General features: G+C 47.7%; 2 long non-coding RNA genes across 3 annotated transcripts; both read left to right on the top strand.

Annotated features, from left to right (window-relative positions):
• The first annotated feature begins 366 nt into the window (after positions 1-366).
• Positions 367-8,259, top strand: LOC308176734. The gene is made up of 3 exons (XR_013938556.1): positions 367-3,274; positions 4,921-5,021; positions 7,917-8,259. It is a non-coding gene; the product is annotated as an uncharacterized lncRNA (long non-coding RNA).
• A 1,211-nt stretch (positions 8,260-9,470) lies between these two features.
• LOC308187463 lies at positions 9,471-18,898 on the top strand. Of its 2 annotated transcripts, XR_013944707.1 has the most exons (4): positions 9,471-9,943; positions 10,606-10,731; positions 12,047-12,204; positions 16,761-18,898. It is a non-coding gene; the product is annotated as an uncharacterized lncRNA (long non-coding RNA). The 2 variants fall into 2 exon arrangements; XR_013944708.1 differs by lacking the exon at positions 16,761-18,898 and having other exon boundaries at positions 12,047-13,948.
• Positions 18,899-20,601: the final 1,703 nt, after the last annotated feature.

Below are 20,601 nucleotides of genomic sequence, written 5' to 3'. Positions count from 1 at the left end.
GGACGGACCTTTGCTCTCCAGACAGGTACCTGGCTGGCACTTCCTAGCTAAGGCTGCAAACATTAAGCCTTCTTGCCCCTTCCTCGTGCTGCCTGTGCTCAGCAGGCCCAGGGGTGGCACCTTCCTTCAGGGGCTTACCAGTGGCTGCTGACCCCTGCAAATCCCCGCATTGCCCCTTGAAGCGGTCAGGGGCTCGTGACAGCCTCTGCCCCGAGAGCTCTCGGTCTAGACACTGGGCGTGGAGACGAGGACGCTGCGGGCCCCTACTTCAAACAGATGAGTCTTCCCTGGTCGCTTGCTTGTCGTCTTCCAGAAGCCTCCCGGCACGCTTGGGGAAGATTTGAATAAGGAGAGGGAGGAGGCCCGGCAGCCCCATGGGGGGCCTCGATCAGCTTCTCTCTGGGTTTGTGCGCAGTCTGTATGCTGCTGCGCTGTGGTCCTTGTTATCATGCTGATGGCTCCAGTTCTTGCTCTGCCTGTTTGGTTTTGCCCTATTGTTGAATTTATTGCTCCTGGACTCTTTACTCTTGTTGGCCCCTGATAAATTGCTGCCTCTTATTAGCCTTAAATTACTGCCTCTTACCAACCTTTAATTACTTGCCATCATATCTTGGTGCCACATCCTCTTAATTATTGCTCCCATGCTTCTGAAGACTCCTCCTTGCCTTTGCTAAATCCATTAGCCTTGCTTTCAGCTTGCTTTGGCCACATCTCTCTCTGTCCCTGCCTTCCCTATCTCTCTGTGTCTTGCATGGATCTTATGTGGAGTACCATGGAGCCCCATCCTTTCCTGGGAGCATTTCTGGTCTTACTGCATCCTCCCTCTCTTGTCCTGTGCCCCCAGATTCCTGCTGCATTGCTCCTCCATGGCCTGCACCCCACTGTCTTTTTTAGGGCTGGTGCTGGTGGATTTCTTTTGCTCTGTCTTCTCTCTCTCCCTCTGCTTTTTTACATGCTGTGGTGTCCCCTGTCAAATTTCCCCCATCCCTCCTATATCTGTTAGCCAGTGTTTTCTCTTTTCTTTGTCACTTTTGTGGGAAATACTTTGCAAACTTTTCTTTTGCTGCCAAACTTCACTTTGAGACCTGCTTTTCTACTCAGAGCTGCTGACACCTCTTTGGTGCCTCTTCTCCTGGGCAGCTCCCAAGGGCCTCTCTCTCCTATTGCATATGGTCCACCACATCTAACTGTGGTACTTGCTTTTCCCCATCTCCTGCTTGGTCTCTTCCTTGGAGTGCCATGCTTGAGCTCACATGGGCAGATCCTGCCTCTCCTGTTGCTTCCACTTCTGTCCCTCATGGTGCCTGTGTCACCTCCTTGCTGGTTCCAGCTGGGTGCCAGTCAGACCTATTTTTCCAGGCTTTATCCATGTTCCTCACCAGATCAGGCTTTCTGCCTGCTTTCTGCCAGCATTCAGTTTGCAGTCATGCTCTCTCTCTCATGGTCTGTGTTGCTGCTCCCGAAGTTGTTTCCTTTCCCAGCCTCACCTTTGTAGCCATTGTCTTCCTTGCCCATTTTCCCACTTGTGCAAATCCTATTGGCTTAAGTTTTCCTTTTTAACCCCATCAATGCATTTTCTTTTATGTGTCTGCTCATGCCAAAATGTTGGCTGCGGAGAAGAGAAATTGAAACTCAGGGAGACAACAAGAGGAAAGCAAAGTGGTCAAAGCTCAAAGTAGCCAAACCTTGCTATTTGCCTAGAATTAGCCTATTTGACCATCTTACTCTCCTCTTTGTGTTTCTCTGGTCATAACCCATTGCTAGAACATCAAGTGCCTGATTCTGTCCCCCATGTGTGGGTCCCGGGGTCTGTGTAGCCCTACAGCCTTTGTCCTTTTTGGCTCAGCCATGCTGTAGGCTAGCTATAGCCTGCAGATCACCTCCTGCATGCCCTTCACATGGGACTTCACTGTTATCTACAGTATCCACTTGGGCTTGCTTTGCATCCTGCCTCTCAATGCAGGGCCCAGCAATTGCCTAGATGTTGCCATTTCTTTCCCTAGTGATTGCCTGTGAAAATTTCCAGCTACTTCCTCTGTGCACCCAAAAGAGTTTTCTTTGCCATGTCACATCTTCATGGCCTAGGCTGCGTGCCTCATTGATGCTGTTGATGGAGTCTGGGACTGGGGATTCCCCTGAGGTGTCCTCCTCCTTCAAGAGCCTGGCTGGAGCTGTCAGTTCTCAGGACCTAACTGCTTGATCCAAGCATTCGGTGAGATTGAGGGAATGATTCTGCCTATGTAAGTCATTAGTTTAACTAATATTGTATCTCTTCATTGTAAAAATGCTCTTTGAGGTCGATTAATGAGGAGTAGGTGGAGATAAAATGAACTCTGGTTTTACAGGTGAAACACCATTCCTTTAAAACAAAATACTTGTAATGTTACAAAAAATAAACCCACTTAAAACAAACCTCTACTTCTTCCTGTGGGGAGACTATGTCTCCCACAGAAAGTTGTATTTTCTCCTGTTCTCTTCTTTTTATTTATTTATTTATTTATTTATTTATTTATTTATTTTGGTGAACAATGTATTCCCTGCATGTTTTTATTTGCCTGCCTTTGGTCTCCCTCGTTCCCAAGTACTAACATCTTGGGTCACCAGGACGTAGCCTGGTCCCTTTGAAACACATCTGTTGCATGGCATGAGGTATAGAAATACTGTCCTTATCAGAAAGCCGTGGGGAAGTCTGTGTTGGGATATTCTCCTGATTATAAGCTTCTTTTCCACATCTGTCAGTGCAGGTGGGAGCTTTTTCCAAGCAGATGTGCCTGTGGGAGGCCAGCACGGGAGAACATTGCATCTCTCGCAGCCATCCTCATACCCCATTTGTGAAGCCACCATCATCTTCTGATGCGGTATGTGTAATGCCGTGGCTGTGAGGGTGGCAGGAGGCAACGATTGCTGGTCTGCTCTCCCCAGCCTCGCAGCCGCAGAGCTCTGTTCTGCCGTAGTGTCAGTCTGCCTCCTGCTTTTTCTCTCTAGTTAACCAGAAGGCCTCACGGGGCAGTTCTGGAAGCACCTGGTCACACTGATTACATGCTCCACAACTCCCTTAATAAAAAGCACTTGTGGAGCAGCATGGTGAGGTGCCTTTTTTGCAGCCCCCACGTGTATCTGCTTGGGGGTGAGGACAGGCTGTGATGCTGAGTCCGGTGCCTCAGCTGCAGACATGGAGCCGAACAGAAGATGGGCGAGCCGAGCTGAAAAAACCTATCTGCGTCTGGCCGCGGCCCAGAGCCCGTCTGCCTTGGCATGCTCTGTACTGGGACGGGTGAGGGGCAGAACGGGTATGCGCGGGGGAAGACGCCTTGGCACCGTGTCCTGTGCCCGCGGAAGCGGGTGGGAGGTGATCTGCGCCTGGCAGCTCTTGGCGGCATGGCTCGGCTTGCTGGGCCCTGCCGTGCCAGGCTGGGGCCTGGCTCTCCGTGCTGCTCCTCTCCCGTTTCCCTTTCTCTGCATTGCTTTTCTTCATTTCCCTGCGAGCTAAACCTTGTTTTGGAGTTGGTGCTGAGGAGACTGGTGCGAGGGAGAGATCCCAGCAAAGGGAGAGGAGGGTTGCTCTTAAACTCTCTTGTGCCTCTCCAGCAGCGCAGTGCCTGCCTGGGATGCTGGTGCCAGAGATGCAAAAGAGCAGGGAGGGCTGGGGCTGATGAGTGACTGTGTGCTGCGTGTCCTGCCGGGGAAGTGTCGCTGTCACACGTGGCCCATCCCGGAGCTGTGTGTTGGCTCACGCTGCCGAGAGGTCTGCGTGCTGGAGACCGAGCGTGGTGCTAATTGTCATAATGCTGTGCTGGGCTACCGGCGTCTCCTGAGTGAAGGCCTGGAAAAAGCGACTATCCGGGCACTATCAGGAGACATGCAAATGCATGTAGAGCCAGCTCACGCACGGGGCAGGGAACAAGCGTTCCCCCAAGGCAGGAGTGGGTGGGCTGCTGGCTGCCTGCACCTGTGGGAGGAAACACCCCGGCGTCTGCCCTGGCTTGAGAAGCAGGCGAGGAGAATGGCTTTGTAATCATGAACTGTGCGGGGGCTTCTGGCAGCCCTGCCCCACGCTGGCTCATTCCTCTCTGTGAGGAAAAGGATGCTTTGCTGCACTGGATAGGGGGGAGAGGGAATGGGAACTACTGTCTTCTCTCCCTTTCAATCCAGTTTACAGCACAGAGACTGATGCTGGCACAGCTGGCTGGTGGGACAAGATGCCTTAAACCTTCTTGACATCTTACTATGCCAGCCACTGCTTCAGCCACAAGAGGATAGTACGGGAGCCCTCCCCAGGGGTAAATAACAGGCAGCAGGGGGTAGCTCAGGGCCAGGCATGGGGCTCGGCCAGCCCTGCTCTGCCCTGGTGGGAAAGGTTGAGAGGCACTGGGAGCCAGCAGCACCCTCTGCCTTGGGCACCAGGCCCTCGGGCTCGTCTGCTGCTCTTGGCAGGAGTTTGGGTGACTCCTCACCGCTGTCCCTCCTCCAGATACATGCAGCTGCCTGCGTGTCCTCGAGTGCCAGTGTGGGCTGGGGGTCAGTGATGCTGAACGGGGATGGTCTGGGGAGGGATGCTGGGGCAAGCTGCCAGCCCCTGGTCAGGGACAAAATCTTTATTTCAATGAAGACTGTTTCTCTGGACAGAGCCCTTAGAGAAAGCTCTGTTTTCACCCAGAAGAGCTTGGTATTGACGTCTGCAGGGTTTCAAGCACCAACTACTCCTTTTGCAGGACAGGGGACATCAGGAAGCAGTGTGAATGGACCAAGCTAGACTTCTCCAGGGATTTGGATTGAGATGCGGGGCTTTGCCTCATCCTTCCTTATGACCATCCCCACCAATTGCTACCACCATAGCTCAGACAGATGTTGCATGGCCTCAGTAACTCTTTCCATGTACTTTCATGTGGGTTTTTTTGTTGTTTTTTTTTTTTTTTACAGGGTTATTTTCAATTTGGACACCTTCACTGACTGCTCATAAGTTCTGATCATTTGGGAAGCTCCTGCCATCATAAGAGATGAGTCCCTGCACTGCAGCACAGGCATGTATGAGAGCCAGCGTGGGAAGGAAGCTGGCTACCGTGCTCATCACCTTCTCCCCAAATTTCATGGTGAGGGTTTTGCTGGAAGTGACTTGGCCCGTTGTAGCAAAGTGACGCTGGCTGGAGGAGTGGTGCAGCCTGCTGCATCTGGGACATGGTCGGAGATCTGCTCCTGATTTGGTGAAACCCCAAGGGAGCCATGTGGCTTTTCTGGGATGTGGAGGGAATTGAGGCTTTGGACTCGCTGTAGGAAGGCACGGAGGTCTTCCCTCATGCTTCTGAAGGGTTATGGCAAGTGCAAGGAGTGAATAATGCTAGTCAGATAGCAAGATGAGGTTATAGTTAAAGCTTCTGACCTCCTTGCCTTACCTAATTTCTCTTAAATCGAACCTTAAATCTACTTTTCTTTTCCTTACCTAAGGATAAATGCAAAGTGATGCAATTAGATTTGGTGGAGAAACAAATTGTAGAAAACTGATCAGAGATAAGAATCTGATCTCATCTTCCGTAAAATGGTGGTCTTTCAGCTGCTTCCTTGCCCTGGCAAAACCTCAATTGCCAAGGGGACCATTTCTTTATCTATCATTGCAAAATATTGTTCCTCCTTAATTTTAATATCCAGAACCTCTAGCCAAGCAAATATTTAGCATGTGCAAAGCCTGCACCCAACGAACTGGGACAAATTCCCCACCGCTGTAATCATCCCCTAGCAAAGCTCCTTGCTCTTGGGCACATGGGATGCTCTGGCAGGGAGGCTGCGGCTCACCAGAGCCCCAGGGCATCATCCAGGGCTGCCCAGGCTGCTTTTCCCACAGCAAGTCTTCCCTTTCACCCCCGTGAAAGCTCTCCAGTTGCAGTGTGGGCACATGGCTGCCCATATTCTCTAGCTGAGAGCAGAGGTGAAAGCAGCACGTGTCTCTCTTCCACACCCGCACATGCAGGCGTGCACAAGCTCTGCCTCAGCCCTGCCTCTGCGAGCGATTGCTGCCTGCAAGGGCCAGGCATCTGGCAGGGACCGAGCAGCCTCGGCCACATGTCCTTGTGTCCCAAAAACCCGCCGCACCAGTGCCACGGTGGGTAATGTCCCCTCAGCAGCCCTTGGCTGTGCGAGAGCAGCTTGGATTGCTTGAGTTGTGCCCTGGTGTCTGGGGACTCAATTAGCTCCCTGCCTGCAGACAGGAGGTGTTTTACACCTGGGTTTTGGGCAGCTGGCTGTGCAAGGGAGACGTACCTGCCTGCTCTGCTGGAGGCTCTTGGGGAAGCCTTGGCTCAGAGCTAGAGAATAAAAATCGACAGGGTATGGCTTATGGTCCCTGTGCGTGGAGGGGGAAATGAAATGCTGCTTTGTGCAAAGATATTGCAGCTTGGTTGTAAGGCTGTTTTTGGCAGCCTTCTGCAAAATTCCCCTTGATTTTTGTTTTCACTTTCCCATTAAGAAATTCAACTGAATTTTGGGAAAAGTTTAATCTTTTTAAAGTAGCATGAGTAACTGTAGTTAGCTCTGGTCACAGAACTGCTGCTGGATTCCAGCCCTTAGTGGATGTGCATAGGCTGCCAGAAAGAGCCTGCAAATTCCAGTGAGGAGTCAGACTTTTTATCCTGGTACTTTGTTGCAAGTGTGTTGTTCAAAAGATATCAGCTGGATGAGATTTGTAGGTAGAGGTAACATCTTTTATCAGACCAACTGTTGTAACTGCAAAAAATTAAGACAGTCTTTTGGGAACAGAGTCATTCTTTGCTTTGGGGTAGCAGGCACGAAAACCTTTTTTTTTTTTATCCACCTGTACCAATTAGTTGAATAAAAGATAGACTTGTAATTGTGCACTCCTGGCAGGTAGGTAATCTGTATGATTAGGACTACAACAGAGCACAAAGTATAAAAGTAGCACCTCACCAGAAGAAGCTCTGCAAGTGCACAGCCAGTGTATAAATCAGATCAAAGCAATAAATTAACCTGTCAAATTCAATAACTCAACAAAGCATGCAGTCCAAAGTTCAAGTTTGTTTAGGCTTTTATTGCCTTCTCAAGACCAACCATTCCGGTAAGTTGCTGCTGTTTGGGTTTCTTTTGTGAGTGTGTGTTTTATAGCAATGTTGTTTCAAAGAAGTAATAAAACTTCAAAACCGGACTTTGAGTTACACAGCTGGTGCTTGGGAACCGAAATTTTCGAAACAGAATTTGTCTTTATCACCTGGATGGTGTGTTCATGTTTGTGTGCGCAAGAGAGGGAGCAGGAGGGAGATCTTTACATATCTACATCATCTTGAATTTCAAAGGGCTTTACAAATCTTAGTCTTCCAAAATCTACAAAAATGCTGTGCTTTGCATATGATTATGTGGAGCTCATTAGTAAGGGTACTAATGAGCCTTACACACCCGAGGCAGATAAATGAGGTTCCAGAGTAAAATGATTTGCTTAAGGTCAGACTCCTGCGAGCTGACAGCAGAGCTGGAAATAGAAACCATTGTTTCCCAGTGTCTTGTACCATATTCCCACGGAGGGAATGTTGTTTTAAAAGATGAAAACATTGCTGTTTGTTCATGCTCTTTCACTTCTTGTGCTTTCAATGTAATCTTCACAAATGCAAATGTGCTGACCTAGAGCTATATAAGGCCTTCATTAAAACCTCTCTACAGTATCAGGCTTCATGCAATTGTATGAAGCAGAAGGGATAGCACGATCTAACAATTCCCACGCCTTATAAAATGATTGGCCTAGTTTCTTTAAAGTGGGTTTAAACCATAGCCCCTGATGTGATTTAAGACGGAAGCCACACTATTAATTGCCTATCTTCTGCCATTAAGGCAATGAGTTATGGGAAACTGGGGGAAACAGTTGTTTATCTTCCATGTGCTAATAGACAGTTTTGCTTGCTTTTTATCTTTATGTTTAGGCTGTGACAGAGCACGCTGACCTCATGCCTCCCTTCTGCCTTGAGGAGCTGTATTGGGGGTGGTGCAGGGCGGGTGCTGCACCTGAGGAGCCTCATGGTGGGCACCTGCTGAGATGCCGTGCGCCCAGACCCCAGCCAGAAAAGGGGGATTTTGTTCCTGTTTGGGATCAGAGACAGGTGGTGTGAGGGAGATGCTGATTACTCCCTCCCAAGGGCATCGTGCCCCCATTGCTCTGGGTTTTACCCATGGATGATGAAACCTCCTCCATGCACTTGCCTTTCTCTTTACGACCTTCTCTCTTTTCCCTCTTTACGTACAGCTTGCCTGTTCCTCGTTTCCCTGTTATTTCTGGAACACAACCGGTTGCTGGTCCTGTCAAACATTTGGAGCGAGTCCAACAAAAGGGGTTTTTGGCAATTCTAGGCTTGCAAGGAAGACTTGTGGCCCAGAGAAAAATAAAAAGATATATATACACATACATATATACATATATACATACACATATATATGTGTTTATACATATACATGTGAGAGAGAGAGAGAGAGAGTCTGCCCACAAGCCTAATGTGAGTGTGTGTGCGCATTTTTTTGGCAGGGTGCATGTGACTGTGCATGCACGTTTTGTGCTGCAGTTCCAGGCCTGATTCCTCCATCCTCTTGTACTCCTGAGCTCATCTAAAGCTCGGATATTTGGGACACAAAATCATTCCTGCAGAATGGGTGGTGGGGCTGGGGAAGCCGTCTGTCTGTCCGTCCATGCGGCACGTGTTGCACCAACCCTCGCCAGGCAGATGCTGTTTTCTTTGTGAGCACTCGCGCTGGCATAGGGATTGCTGGCAAGGGGAGCGCAGCAAGCACGAGCAAACAGTTTCCTTACTGCTTGTATAAACTGAGCAGACGAACGCACAAGAGCTCATTCTCCTGCTTATCTCGCTGTGGCTGAAGCAAATGGTGGCTGCAGAGTTCAAATACCCCGCGTTTGATTAAAATCGTTTTTCTTTTTCTTTTTTTTTTTCAATACACTGAAACAATAGCAATAAAAGCTGTAAAATTGTGTTCTTCTTTTGGCACCAGCCCACTGTAAACAGCAAGCTACCGGGCTTAATTAGGCAATTCTGTACCATTGCTTTTAATAACTGAATGTTTGTCTCCCGGCTATTCAGGTGGGCTATTAGTGATATTTAATATTACTGGCAGTGTTGTTGCATGCTCTGTGCCAGCGCTGGCAAGGAACAGTGCGATTCTTCCAGATAACAGAACTGCACCAGCATTTTTCTGGATTTATCTGAGAGAAAGGCCACGCACAGAGGCTGCACGCTCTTATTCAACTCTCCATTTTTTCTTGCAAACGTTCTTCCAGGCACCGAAAGGGTTAAGCAAAATAATTGCAAGAATAAGCATGTTGGTTCTAGCTTCTGTTATGGCAAACATCAAAATGTATTGACCTAAAAGGCAAATGTTGATTGAAGCAAAAAACTGACGTCAAACTCCTAAGCGCTCTGTATCTTTATGTTTGGCACGTGAATACCGTACTGTTTGTATCGTGTGAAATACTTAGGTTGCTTTTAATTAGATGAGTGATAATCTGGCGATTGTGGTTCTCATTTCAAGTGTAACAATTTACTGCATGACTAATTCTTCTGAAAAAATGAAATTGTCAGCGACAATCTGGAGGGCTGAGCAAACTGTTAAATGACGGCAGTTTATTCCACAAATGACACCAATGGGTTTTTCAGAGAAAAAGATTTGTATGCTCTTCCTAGTCTGACCAAATTCTTGGGGTAATTTTTTTCTGTGTGTTTTGTACCCATATTTCCTTCCTCTTTCCCTAGATCTGGCCATGGAGAGCTGTTGGTGGCTAAAGATTTGGACATCTGGTCCCAGTGGCATCCCTTCCTCCTGCAGGCGTGCTGCTTTAGTAAAACCCTGCTTCTCCTCTGTTGCTGGTGAGACTTAGCCGGGGCATGAATTTCAAAACAACCACAGAGCTGCAGGTTGTATGAATGTCCAAGGTGCTCAATGCCATGTGAGTGCTCCAGGTTATTTTCCTCTTTCCTAAACATGCTGGGCTGACTGGAGGGTACTGGCTGTACAAGTGATGCCCGGCACCAAGCAGGAGGGTTGTGTGAGGGATGCAGAAGTCCTGCATGGAGAGTTTGGTACCAAAGTGGGCTGGCTGGGAAACTGAAAGTGAGCGTGCTGCTCTTTAGATCCGGTTGAGTGGGCTCTAATCACAGGCTGGTGCTGGCTTCTGCCTGGGGCAGGCCCATGTTGCTGACCCCATGGTGGTTTCTGTGGGGGCTTTGGCCATCCAGGAGGAGGGTGGCTGAAACGGCCGCTGGGTGTTTTCTCTTGGAATTGCCTAGCACTGCTCGGGAAACTGGAAAACATTTCTTAGAAACTATGAGCTGCGATGAAACCAAGCCACCTTCTGCTAGGAAATCTCTTTTTCTATGAAAAAGCTTGACTGCAGCAAGAATTTTGTGGGAGGGGGTGAAGCCAGCATGCTTTGTGGCTGCTCTTGGAGGAAGACATGGTCTGGGCTGTCCAGGTGGGACGTAGTGCACATGTACCTGCATTGCTGGTGCTGGCCCAGGCTGCATCCCTTGTGCTGCACCCCACTGCTGCCTGCCTTTCTTAGCATAAACTAATGTTCCTGAGCTCCTAGATCTTTTCTTCTGTCCTCAGGTTTGCACAGCACTGAATTCTCACCCAGGAGCTGGGCAGCTCTGGGCAAGCTGGCTGGCTGAGAAGGGAGTGGAAGCGAGGTTCAGACCCTTCCAAGCATCATGGCTGCTTCAGAGAGGTTTTGGTGTAAGAAGATGTTTTTTGACCAGGGCCATGATGGGGAGGGAAGGGAGATGTGACATGGGGCCATTACTGCTTTCCACCAGTGCGCTAAGTGGTAGATCCAGCAACTGGTAAATGGCAGACCCAGCAACTGGTAACTGGTAGATCCAGCGCTCCCGAAGGTGGGAGATGGGGCTGGATCCCAGACAGTGGAGGTGGATGAGAGCACTTGGTTGGAGCTGCAGGACGTGAGCGTCTGGGGACAAGAGACAGCAGGGAGCTTGGACGTTTTCTTGGGGGGTGCGAGGGTGGTGTGTGAGGGGGTGGTATGCCTGCAGCTCCTGCCAGTGGCCATGCTGGAGCAAGCTACGATTAGGATTAGACTTGCAAATCTCCTGAGAAACCCTTGGGAAAGCACACACTGTGATTCATAGGGCTTCTCCCTGCATGCACCACACAGAGGGCAAATCCCGACCAAAGCCCTCGCCCCTGCTCTGGTAGGGATGGATTCTCCAACTGGGAAATCTGCACCTTCAGCGTCTGGCTCTGCTGCTCAGCCTGGTGTTGCATCTCGGCACGTCAAAGCTCTTGTCCTTGGGCCTTGTCTTTACTCAGCCTTTGTGCGCTGACTAAAGCTTGTTTTCATTTTTATGGGCCCCTAAGTGTGGATAATTGAATTGTGAGTGTGTCCTCCAAAGAAGCACAGAAGAAGGGAAAGACCTGGTGGAAGATGTAAAAAATTGGGTGTTGGTTTCTTAAGATGGATCTGACCATGCAAATAGGCTTGTGTTGGTTCCCCTCCTTTTTCTTCACCCTGATTTGGAATTGGAGACTGACTGCTCTCAGAGTGCTGCTCTCACCAGCCCAGTGCTAACCCAGGGTTAACCTGAACTGAGGGGCTTGGAAGAATGATTTCGTCTGAAGGCAGTTTGGAGCTCCGCTTTTTCTCCTCTGTGTTTAGGGTGTTCCCGTGTCCCACTTCCAAGCTCTTTTTCTCTTTCAAACTCTAAAGGGAAGAAACGTTAATTAGGAGTTTTTAATTAAATATGAACGATGACATTCTCAAGCTACAGCCTACTTCTGACAGGTTATGTGTTAAAACAGATTATCAGGCTACATTAAAAATACATGGGGTGTGTTGGAAAATCTTCAAGGACTTGATGAAGAATTTAGGCACATTGACTAGTTTTCCTTGGCTTTGAAGGGTAATTTGCAGGTTTTTCTTTTAAAACAAGGATTAAGTGTTTTTCCAAGTATTTTCAGACATTTGAGCTATGTGGTAAAACAAGGTCTCCAACAAGCATTTTCTTCTGTTTTGCAATGTTTCTCTCTGTGTTAGGTCTACTGCCTTCAGGGAAAAGCGTGGCAGACGAGACGTGTTTAACAGCAAAAGCTAGCTGGAGAATCCCAGTGCCTTCTCTGGAGGGGAATAGTGGAAAGGACATTCAATGCAAAAAGAAGCAAATTGGAAAACCTGCATTTTCCCTCCTTTTTCAGGTGACTTTAAGTGTGACACGTTTCTGTGATACTAACCTGTTGTTTCAGGCTACTGTCCATGCTTGTGGGTCTGGAGGGGACCAAAACGTGATGCTTCAGAGGAAATTTTGTAATCCACAGTAACCCTGTTCAGTAATGTGGCACACATGAGGTGAAGAAAATGGCAGAGCTTGTTTCCAAACCTACCATATCTCTCATTCGAGTACTGACCATCCATTTTGTTAAGAAATCGTGGTGACGTATTATTTTAATTTCCTAGTGTTGTGCAAAGCAGAAATTGGGTCTATGGCATTTTAATGGCAGGCTTTTGGTGATTGCTTTTGTGTTTAATATTGCAAGGTAAAATGCAACTGGAGGCAATAAAAGGAGGTGCTTTAAATACAATGCAGTTAAAAATGAAAGGCTCCTTGCATGAGATGTGGCTTTTGCTGTGTCGCTGGGATCATCAGGCATGAGTCTTCCTGGTGTGGGAGGGGGTGATCTTGGTCCCAGGCTCTCCACATCTCAACACCTGGCTGCAAGTAGCCCAGGTGGCTTTGCTTCATGCTCTGCTGGGACACAGTGGGTTGTCATGCCATCTCTGTGCCTGGGAAATCTCCGGGGTGTCCCACTGACTTGTGCTGAATGGGGTAAACAGCCCGGCTGAGGATGCAGAGCATGCCCAGCTCATAGCCCAGGTCTGGCCCTGCAAACTTATCTCGGTCACGGAAGGCATCTATTAAACTCTGACTCACCTCGCAGAGGCACAGCCCGCAGAGGAGAGGTAACTTTGCATTGCAGTCACTCTTTGCAGTAAAACTGCTCTTCAAGAAACCTGGTCCTTCCCACTCATGAGCTCTGTGCTGGCGCTTCTTCACCTCGCAAATGATGTGCGGGGTGCTGGCCCCGACAGCGAGCACCTTGGTAAGAGAACCAAGAAAACATGTCACAATTTACCACTAAACCAGGGTTTCAAATATTTTGTTTACAGAGGGAGGAAGAGGTGACTCATCCTTCTCTGGGTAGGTGGGTGATGTTCTTGTTGCCAGCCTGGATATTCCCCAGCCTCCACCTACTTGTGCTGTGAGAAAGGCACAGCTCCTCTTCTTGCCCGTGCTGCCGGCACATGGAGGGCGAGTGTTTGGGTGCCTCGGGGTGTCACAGGCTGAGTTTGGGTGCCACAGGTGGTGGGGATGGTGGGCAGCAGTGTGGCAGTGTGCTCTGTGCCACCCCTGGTATGGCTTTGTAAGGATTCAGGGCTCTGCTTTGCTTCTTGCACAAAGCCTAGGTACTGGATTTTGGCTTAGTCAGCAGGCCTTCCCCTTCTCCACTCTTGCAGGAAAAATTTGGGAAAGCTGCCATGTACGGGTCAGGTAGAGGCCTCAGAAAGATGTGTCAGAAACAATAGATGGCTGACCAGTGAAACGGCAGGCTGCTTCACTGCGTTGCAATGCCGGCTCTGCCATTGACTGTACATCATGGTTTTGTTTGGTGTGCTGGAATAATTTGGATGGAGCCAACATTATTCGTAGGTGGGGTGAATCACGGAACATGAGATCTCGAGCTGTGTCTTGCAGGGTGAGATTTTGAGCAATTCAGATGTGATCTTGTTCCAGGTTCTTTCCACACTGTCAAAATCAGTGTTGCTGGATGAATCTGCAAACAAGAAGAGTTGATGGCTTGACCTTATTCTCCAGTTTTAGAGCAAATTGGTGCCTTTTAAGAATTCTTGCCCTAGTGTAAGTCAAACTAATTTCTGCCTATTCAGAATAATTCCCTATTAGCTTTAGGAGTTTGTGCACTGACTGGCTGCACATCCATTTACTAGACTGATAATGTTTGGTTTTGCATCTGGACAACATATGGGATCCGTCCAGGGGAAAAAAAAAACACCCTCTTGTATGATTTAGGAATAAGCCCCATCTGTGCTCTGCAGTGGATGCTTCTGTCAACTGTTTAGCTGAAATAACGTGCAGTCAGTTAAATATTTGGGTTCTGCATAACAGCTGGAATGGCAAAGGAACGTTATTATACAATGAATCCAAGCTACACCCAGATCTTGAGTAATGCCAATTAATGTGAATAAGTCAATTGAAGACAGTGAAGACAAGGTCAGTGCAGCCAGGTCTGCCAGTGGAGTGTGGAATCAGCTGAGCAAGATGGGGTGCCCAAAATGCTGATGCTCCCCAAAGAGCCCTGAAGGCCGTGCTGCCCCCTGAGGAGAGGCTGAGGCTGCTGCCCTGGGTTGATGGCTGCCTGTCCATCTGGATTGCAGCAGCAAGTTCCTAATAAAAGTAGGACCAGGGTCTGTGCGTTCATGGAAAGTCTGTAACTGATTTTTTTGTTTGTTTGTTTGTTTTCATTCATCAGGGCAGCTTGCTGGAACTTTAAGTGTTAACTTCAAACCAACTCTTGTCATCGTTCCGGGGGTACTCCAGTGTCACTTGCTGATGTAGAGTCCTCTCAGCCCTGTGTACCACACAGATGGAAAAAGGAAATGAGAAATGATAGGTTATAAAACGAATTCTGGCTCCCTTTTTCTCTTCCATCACTTCCTCGAGGCCAGAAGCTATGACAATAAAATTGATAAGAAGCAATTTTTAAGGGTCTGTTTCTCTGGTGTCAGTATGCAACCTTATCTAGAGGAAGAGGAAGCACTGAATGCTTCACTGATACTTGGATTAGTTTAAGATAGCCAGTTGCTCACCATTTCCTTTTTAATTATTTTTTTAAAAATTTTGAGATATTTTCTTCTGATTAGAGCCTTCCCCTTCCCGGCATTTCATGCCGTTCTTCATTTCTGGTAGGGCTTAATTCCCAAAACTGACATGGTTTGCTAACGGCTTATGGCCGTAGAATGGAAAAAAAAATCTTGGATGGAAAAATATTTGCCTACACTGACTTTGGCTGTAGGCTCACAGCAAGCAGCAAAAGTACGCAAGAGCTTTGAGACTGCATGTAGAATGCCATCTCCCTTGATAATTTGCTTGAACTGAGTGAAAAGGGACTTCTTGTTCCTTATGGACAATAGGAACATTGGGTAATTCAAGAGGCCAAGTACACATACTGCTGCATACCAGACCACACCACTCTGCATAAAAAGACAAGATGCTGAGGATATCTTGACTAGTAAAATCCAGACAGCTGAAGCCCTGTTCTGATATGCAGAATGAAAGTTGAAATATCCATGCTGGCAAATACTATGTCTGAAAATACACATGCAATGTCTGTTTTGTGTTTCTTAACAGGGGCTTACATTTGCTTCAAATGCCTCTGCTGTCTCTGAAACTTCCATATATGCCACAGAAATATAATACACCCTGGCTATATGTTAAAACAAATGCATACTTGTACATGTAACTTACGCATCATCAAGCCTGCTTGGTGCAGTCTTCCATCCTGGCTATTTGCTACAGTTGCGCAGCCTTTTGGAATTGGATCTGAATGTTATGACAATATAGCTTAGAGATAGTAAAGCAAGGAAAACAAACAGTTTGTCTTCACTTTCTGGCTCCTGGAAGAGGGATATGCAGAATAGAGGGAAGTCAGGGTTTACCTAAAAACAGGTGGAACCCAAACCACGGTGGGTGTAGCTCCACTCATCTCCAGACTATTACATAAGTAGTGGATTTAATCCACTGAAAACATCTAAGGATTACATGTACGAGGCATCTAGAATTAATATGTGCACATTAATAACAATTATTTTTTTCTGGTCATGATTACTGGATAATGGTGGTGTTACTAAGTAGTTGGTCTCCCTTCCAGCTCTCTAGTATTTGTATTCCTTTGCCTGTCTTGTTCTTTTAGGAGGATTTTTTTTCCTGGTTTTATTTGTAAACAAGGCAGCAGATGCCAGGGTCTATTAGAGATCTAATCCAAAAACCATGAAATTCAGTGATTATCTTGTCTTTGAGCTCAACTGACTGTCAAACTAATAGTTAGGGATTATTTAAGCCTTGGAACAGAGTTTGACTAGCTCTTCCACATATCTATAGCAGTGATTCTGGCTATTTTGGCTATGATAACAGTATATGTTTTTTAATGGAAAGGTGTAGGTTTGGGCTGAAAAATCTTACATGAACTGGAGTTGGTCTTGTTGTGAACTTCTGAAGGTTTGTTGTTGAGGAAAAAAATTAATTCCTAAAAAGCTCTTGTTTGTAAGTTCTGGTGCTTTCTACCTGTTGCCAGCTGTTGTCCTTAGGCTACCTTGTGTGCTCATGCCCCTTGCATGTCCTTCATATCTGGTGTGGTATCTCACTGCCACACCTGACACCTAAAATCTTCCGAATGGCTCATCTACACCTCTCTCTACCATGTGTCTTGGTGTTTGTGGCTGTGGGGGTTCTCTGATATCCCAGAAAAGTGCAAAATTATTGCAAAACTTGGCCCAGCAAAAAGGTTACAAGCATTTGTTGCTAGTGGAGACGGTGAATTCTGATTTGGGCTACCCAAATCTATCCAAAAGGCAAACTGATGGAAATGGCAGTAATATTATATTTTCCTTCTTTGTTTTTGAAATTGGATGAAAAACTGCCTACGTATCTGATTTAAAAACACTTACCTCTTTTTTTCAGGCTAGAAGTGGGATCTGCAGCCTTCTTTGAGAGGACAACTGACTTTTGTGGTCATAGATGCATCTACCCACTGATGGAGCAACAAAGGACTGAGAGCTGCTGAGCCAGACAGAGAGGAAACACGTCTCGCAGATGTTATGTGGATCAGCCAATTTTCAACACGTAATAGAAATGTTTCCCTTTGGATACAGGGTGAATCATGAAAACTGTAGAAAATGTCAGAGCACTTTCTACAACGGCCCCAATTTTGCTATGTTACCGCTCTTCCTAAGCCAAGAAATAGCTTTTTAGCCACTTTGATTGTTGAAGGGCTAAAAATTCACCTGGATCTGGGAGCAACTCCTGTGCTATTATTCCTATGGACTGGCGTGAGCATTGGCAAGCTGCGGGTGCTTCACCCGCAGCTGTGCTTCCCCGACTTTACCAGCCTCCCGGGCAGAGAGCCCTGCTGATGTGCCAGAGCTCACCGCAAAGCCGCCGTGTTGACACCAGGGATGTGACAGACCTTATCCGGCCACAAACATGTTCAAAAGCATTGGGGAATGGCCTGAGTTACCTGAAGCATTTACTAATTGTTTGGTGATGACGCAAATAGCAGGGTCCAATTTCAGCCATGCAGTCAGCTCCTGGGCAGGGACGGTGTGCTCAGCTCTTCCTGCTCCCAATATCCTGGTGGCAGACGGCTGAAAATCCCCCTGGTGCTGGAGTCCCGTTGTAAGTAGGCTGTATTGAAAGGGACATTTAATCTCTTTTGGAGTGAAATACTCCTGCCTGTGGCCCTTGTTCTGTTTTAGTCCTGTGGGGTTTTTCTCCCACATCTAAGTAGAAACCGTGTTTTGGGGATCTGTCTGAGCACCATTTCACGTGTGTGCTCTACACACTTTTGTTATTGACCACAATTATGACGTTAAAATCACATTCACTGACTTAAAGTCTCTCTTTAAACTGGCCTAACTCTCAGCACATCCCACATAATCATTTCACCATGAACTATGCTCCCCCCCGCCCCGTGTTGAACTGGAATCATTCTCCGCACCATTGGCAATACTTGTGGAAAACTGCTGTAATGGCTGCCTCATAGTGCTCAAAGCGGTTTTATGTGTTTTTCTCAATGTTTTCCTTGAGTTCCCTTCTGGTTTGGTCACTCACAGCAAAAGCCATCCGATGTTATTTATGTGGTGGTTGTACCCTGGGGATGAGTGATGGGGAGAGTTCAGCCGTAGCCCACCTCAGGATCAGGCCTCAGCCTCCCTGCATGCCAGGCGGCATGGGGACATGGGTGGGTGGCAAAGCTGGCAGGGTCTGCTGGCCTGTCTTCACCCACGGCCACCCAGTTCCTGTCAGGAGCAAGGCTAAGGCATGGCCTGCAGGCCTGTGAGGCCCCCAGGGAGCGCACCATGCGCGATCGGCTTTCTTGGGGTTGGTCTCCAGCGGCTGGTGTCTGGGGAAAGGGTCCCTGGATGAGAGGCTGGGGCTGGGTCAGGCATCCCAAACAACTATAGGAGGAATTGCCTGTGCACAATGCTGAGAATATTTTCTGTACGGCTTTTTTCACCTGTGTGGTTACTTGGTTCTGCCCAAGCTCTTTGCAAAACATGCGAAGTGGAGGGAAAAGAGAAAAAAAGTTCCTTGTTTTTAATGGTAGTGCTTAAAAATAATATAAAACCATCCTCAGTGGCCAAACCACAGAAATTGCCATGCAGATCCAAGAGCAGGTGTGCCTCCTGGAGCTACTGGAACAGCATCAGAAACCTGCTGGATCCCCAGTAGAAAGTGTCCTTTTAATTCTGGGTCAAATTCTGCTCCAAATGTGGTTGAAAGCAAAACTCCTATTTACTTTAATGCTCGCTGGCTTTCATCTGTTGCTTTTGGAATAAACCGAGATCAGACGTGAGAAGCGCAATGTACTGCTGTCAGGACGGGAAGTCGGCGCTGCGCTGGGAGAGGTTTGGAACGAGCCGCTTGGTACGTCCAGGTCCTAGGGACAAGGTCTTAAGGAGCATAATGTGGCGAAGGACGCTCCTGGTCTTCCAGCATAAAGCTGAGGCTACGGCTTTCCGTACTCCTCTCTCATTTTCCTTAATTTCACCTGCAGGATACCAGGGTGGCTGCAGCCAAACGCCTGTCTTGCAAGCAGCAGTGGCCACCGTGGGCATTTCTGTGGAGCTTTTCCTTGCTCTGTCCTGCCAAGCCAGTGGCTCTGGGAGAGCCGTCCCCACGCCTGCCACTGTGGACATGACTGAGCCAGCAAAGCAGCTCTGTGCCTGCTTTTGGGTACCTGCACTGCCCCCGGTGCTACAGGTGGCCCCCATCTGCATGGGTAGGTGCTCCTGCTCAGCTGGCCTTTAAGCTCCACCAAAAAAACAACCCTCTGCTATCTTCAGCTTGGGATGTGCAGAATTTCAGGCATCTTTAGCATCCATCCCTTCAAGAGCAGTAGGCTGGCTCAGTGCGTTCTTGTATTGCTACAGAAATACAGAGGGAAAGCAGGTTGCATTGTGCACATAAGCTCATACACGATATATTTCTTAAATCAATTTCATAACTGTACAGCCGGTCCAGTTTCTGGGTCAGCGTGGATACGAGGTAGTAACTGACAGTTAATGCAAACATCCAAAGAGATTCAGACCTTCCATCGTTCTTATTTTCTTTATTCATACCCATCAAAAACTTCCACAGAAATAATTGGCCTATTATTCAGTAGGAGAGCTCCTTTCCCTCCCACTTTCCTCCCCCCTATTTCCCAAACCATTCCCTCTCACTTAAAGCCTTCCAAAACATTTGAGACTTGATACTCCAGCATGCCGAGCACTCTGGCCCTGATTCAGTAGAGCACTTAAACATAGGAATAATTTCATTTGAAGTCAATGCAATTATTTGCATGCTTTAGTTGCTTTGCAGCGAATTGCTCCATATTCAATAGGGTGGAGCCCATCGAGTCCTTACCTGGCTGTGCTGCTCAAATTTGCTAGACAGGGAGGAAAGCTAGAGCAGTCCTTCCCAGTGCTTTTGCTGCTGGTGAACAAAAGGCAGCGGCATCTAGAAAGGGTATTTCTGGGCAGGATGGGGTTGTGGTTCAATAATGCTGCATTGTAAAAGGCTTGTTCTTATTGTACTCTTATCAAAGCCTGGGAGATTATCCTTATCAGAGCCTGTAACATTATTTTTATCAGCGTGAAAGATGATTCTTTTATATCAGGGCAGCTGTGAACCTCTTAAGGCTTTTCCCTTTATTTACCTCTCTGCAGCACTTCTCTGCCTCTCACCCATCAGCATTGCCCTTTGGTACGAAAGCTCAGAGTAGCCTGACTTTTAAATGTGCAGCGCTGGGCTGGTGGTGTTTTGCAGTGTAAACTGCCTGGTTGTGTGATTCAGAACACTGTCCCTCTGTTCCCAGCTAAAAGTATGGCTCAGGGTAGGCTCCAGTGTCTGTCTGTCTGTCTGTCTGAGGAGATTGAGCCCTGTGATGCTTGTTCCAGACAGCACAAGCTGGTGGCAGAACATGAGGACATGCATCAGTGATTTTATCTGTGCTGCTTCGGGCTGCTCAGGTGTGCTCTGGGATGAGCTCAGCAGCTCCCAGGGACAGACATTTCTTGCTGTTTGGTGTGGAGTCCGCTGTAAGACTGGCGCTTCTGAATCTTCCTGGAAACACTACTTTTTCAATAATAATAAAAATAATAACAACAACAGTGGTCCCATTCCACCTTCAGTGTCAACCCCCCCAGTTTGGCCAATATGCACATTCTTGTATTTTTGGTAACCTAGTCTGGAAACCTCACCTGGTGGCAGGGTGACACCAGCAGATGCTCCAGCCCTCCTATGAGGTCTGTTTGCATTT

Source organism: Anser brachyrhynchus, assembly GCF_964034855.1.
Source record: "Anser brachyrhynchus genome assembly, chromosome: 1".
Classification (NCBI taxonomy): domain Eukaryota; kingdom Metazoa; phylum Chordata; class Aves; order Anseriformes; family Anatidae; genus Anser; species Anser brachyrhynchus.
Note: the sequence above shows the minus strand (reverse complement) of the source record. Positions and strands in the feature narration are given on the sequence as shown.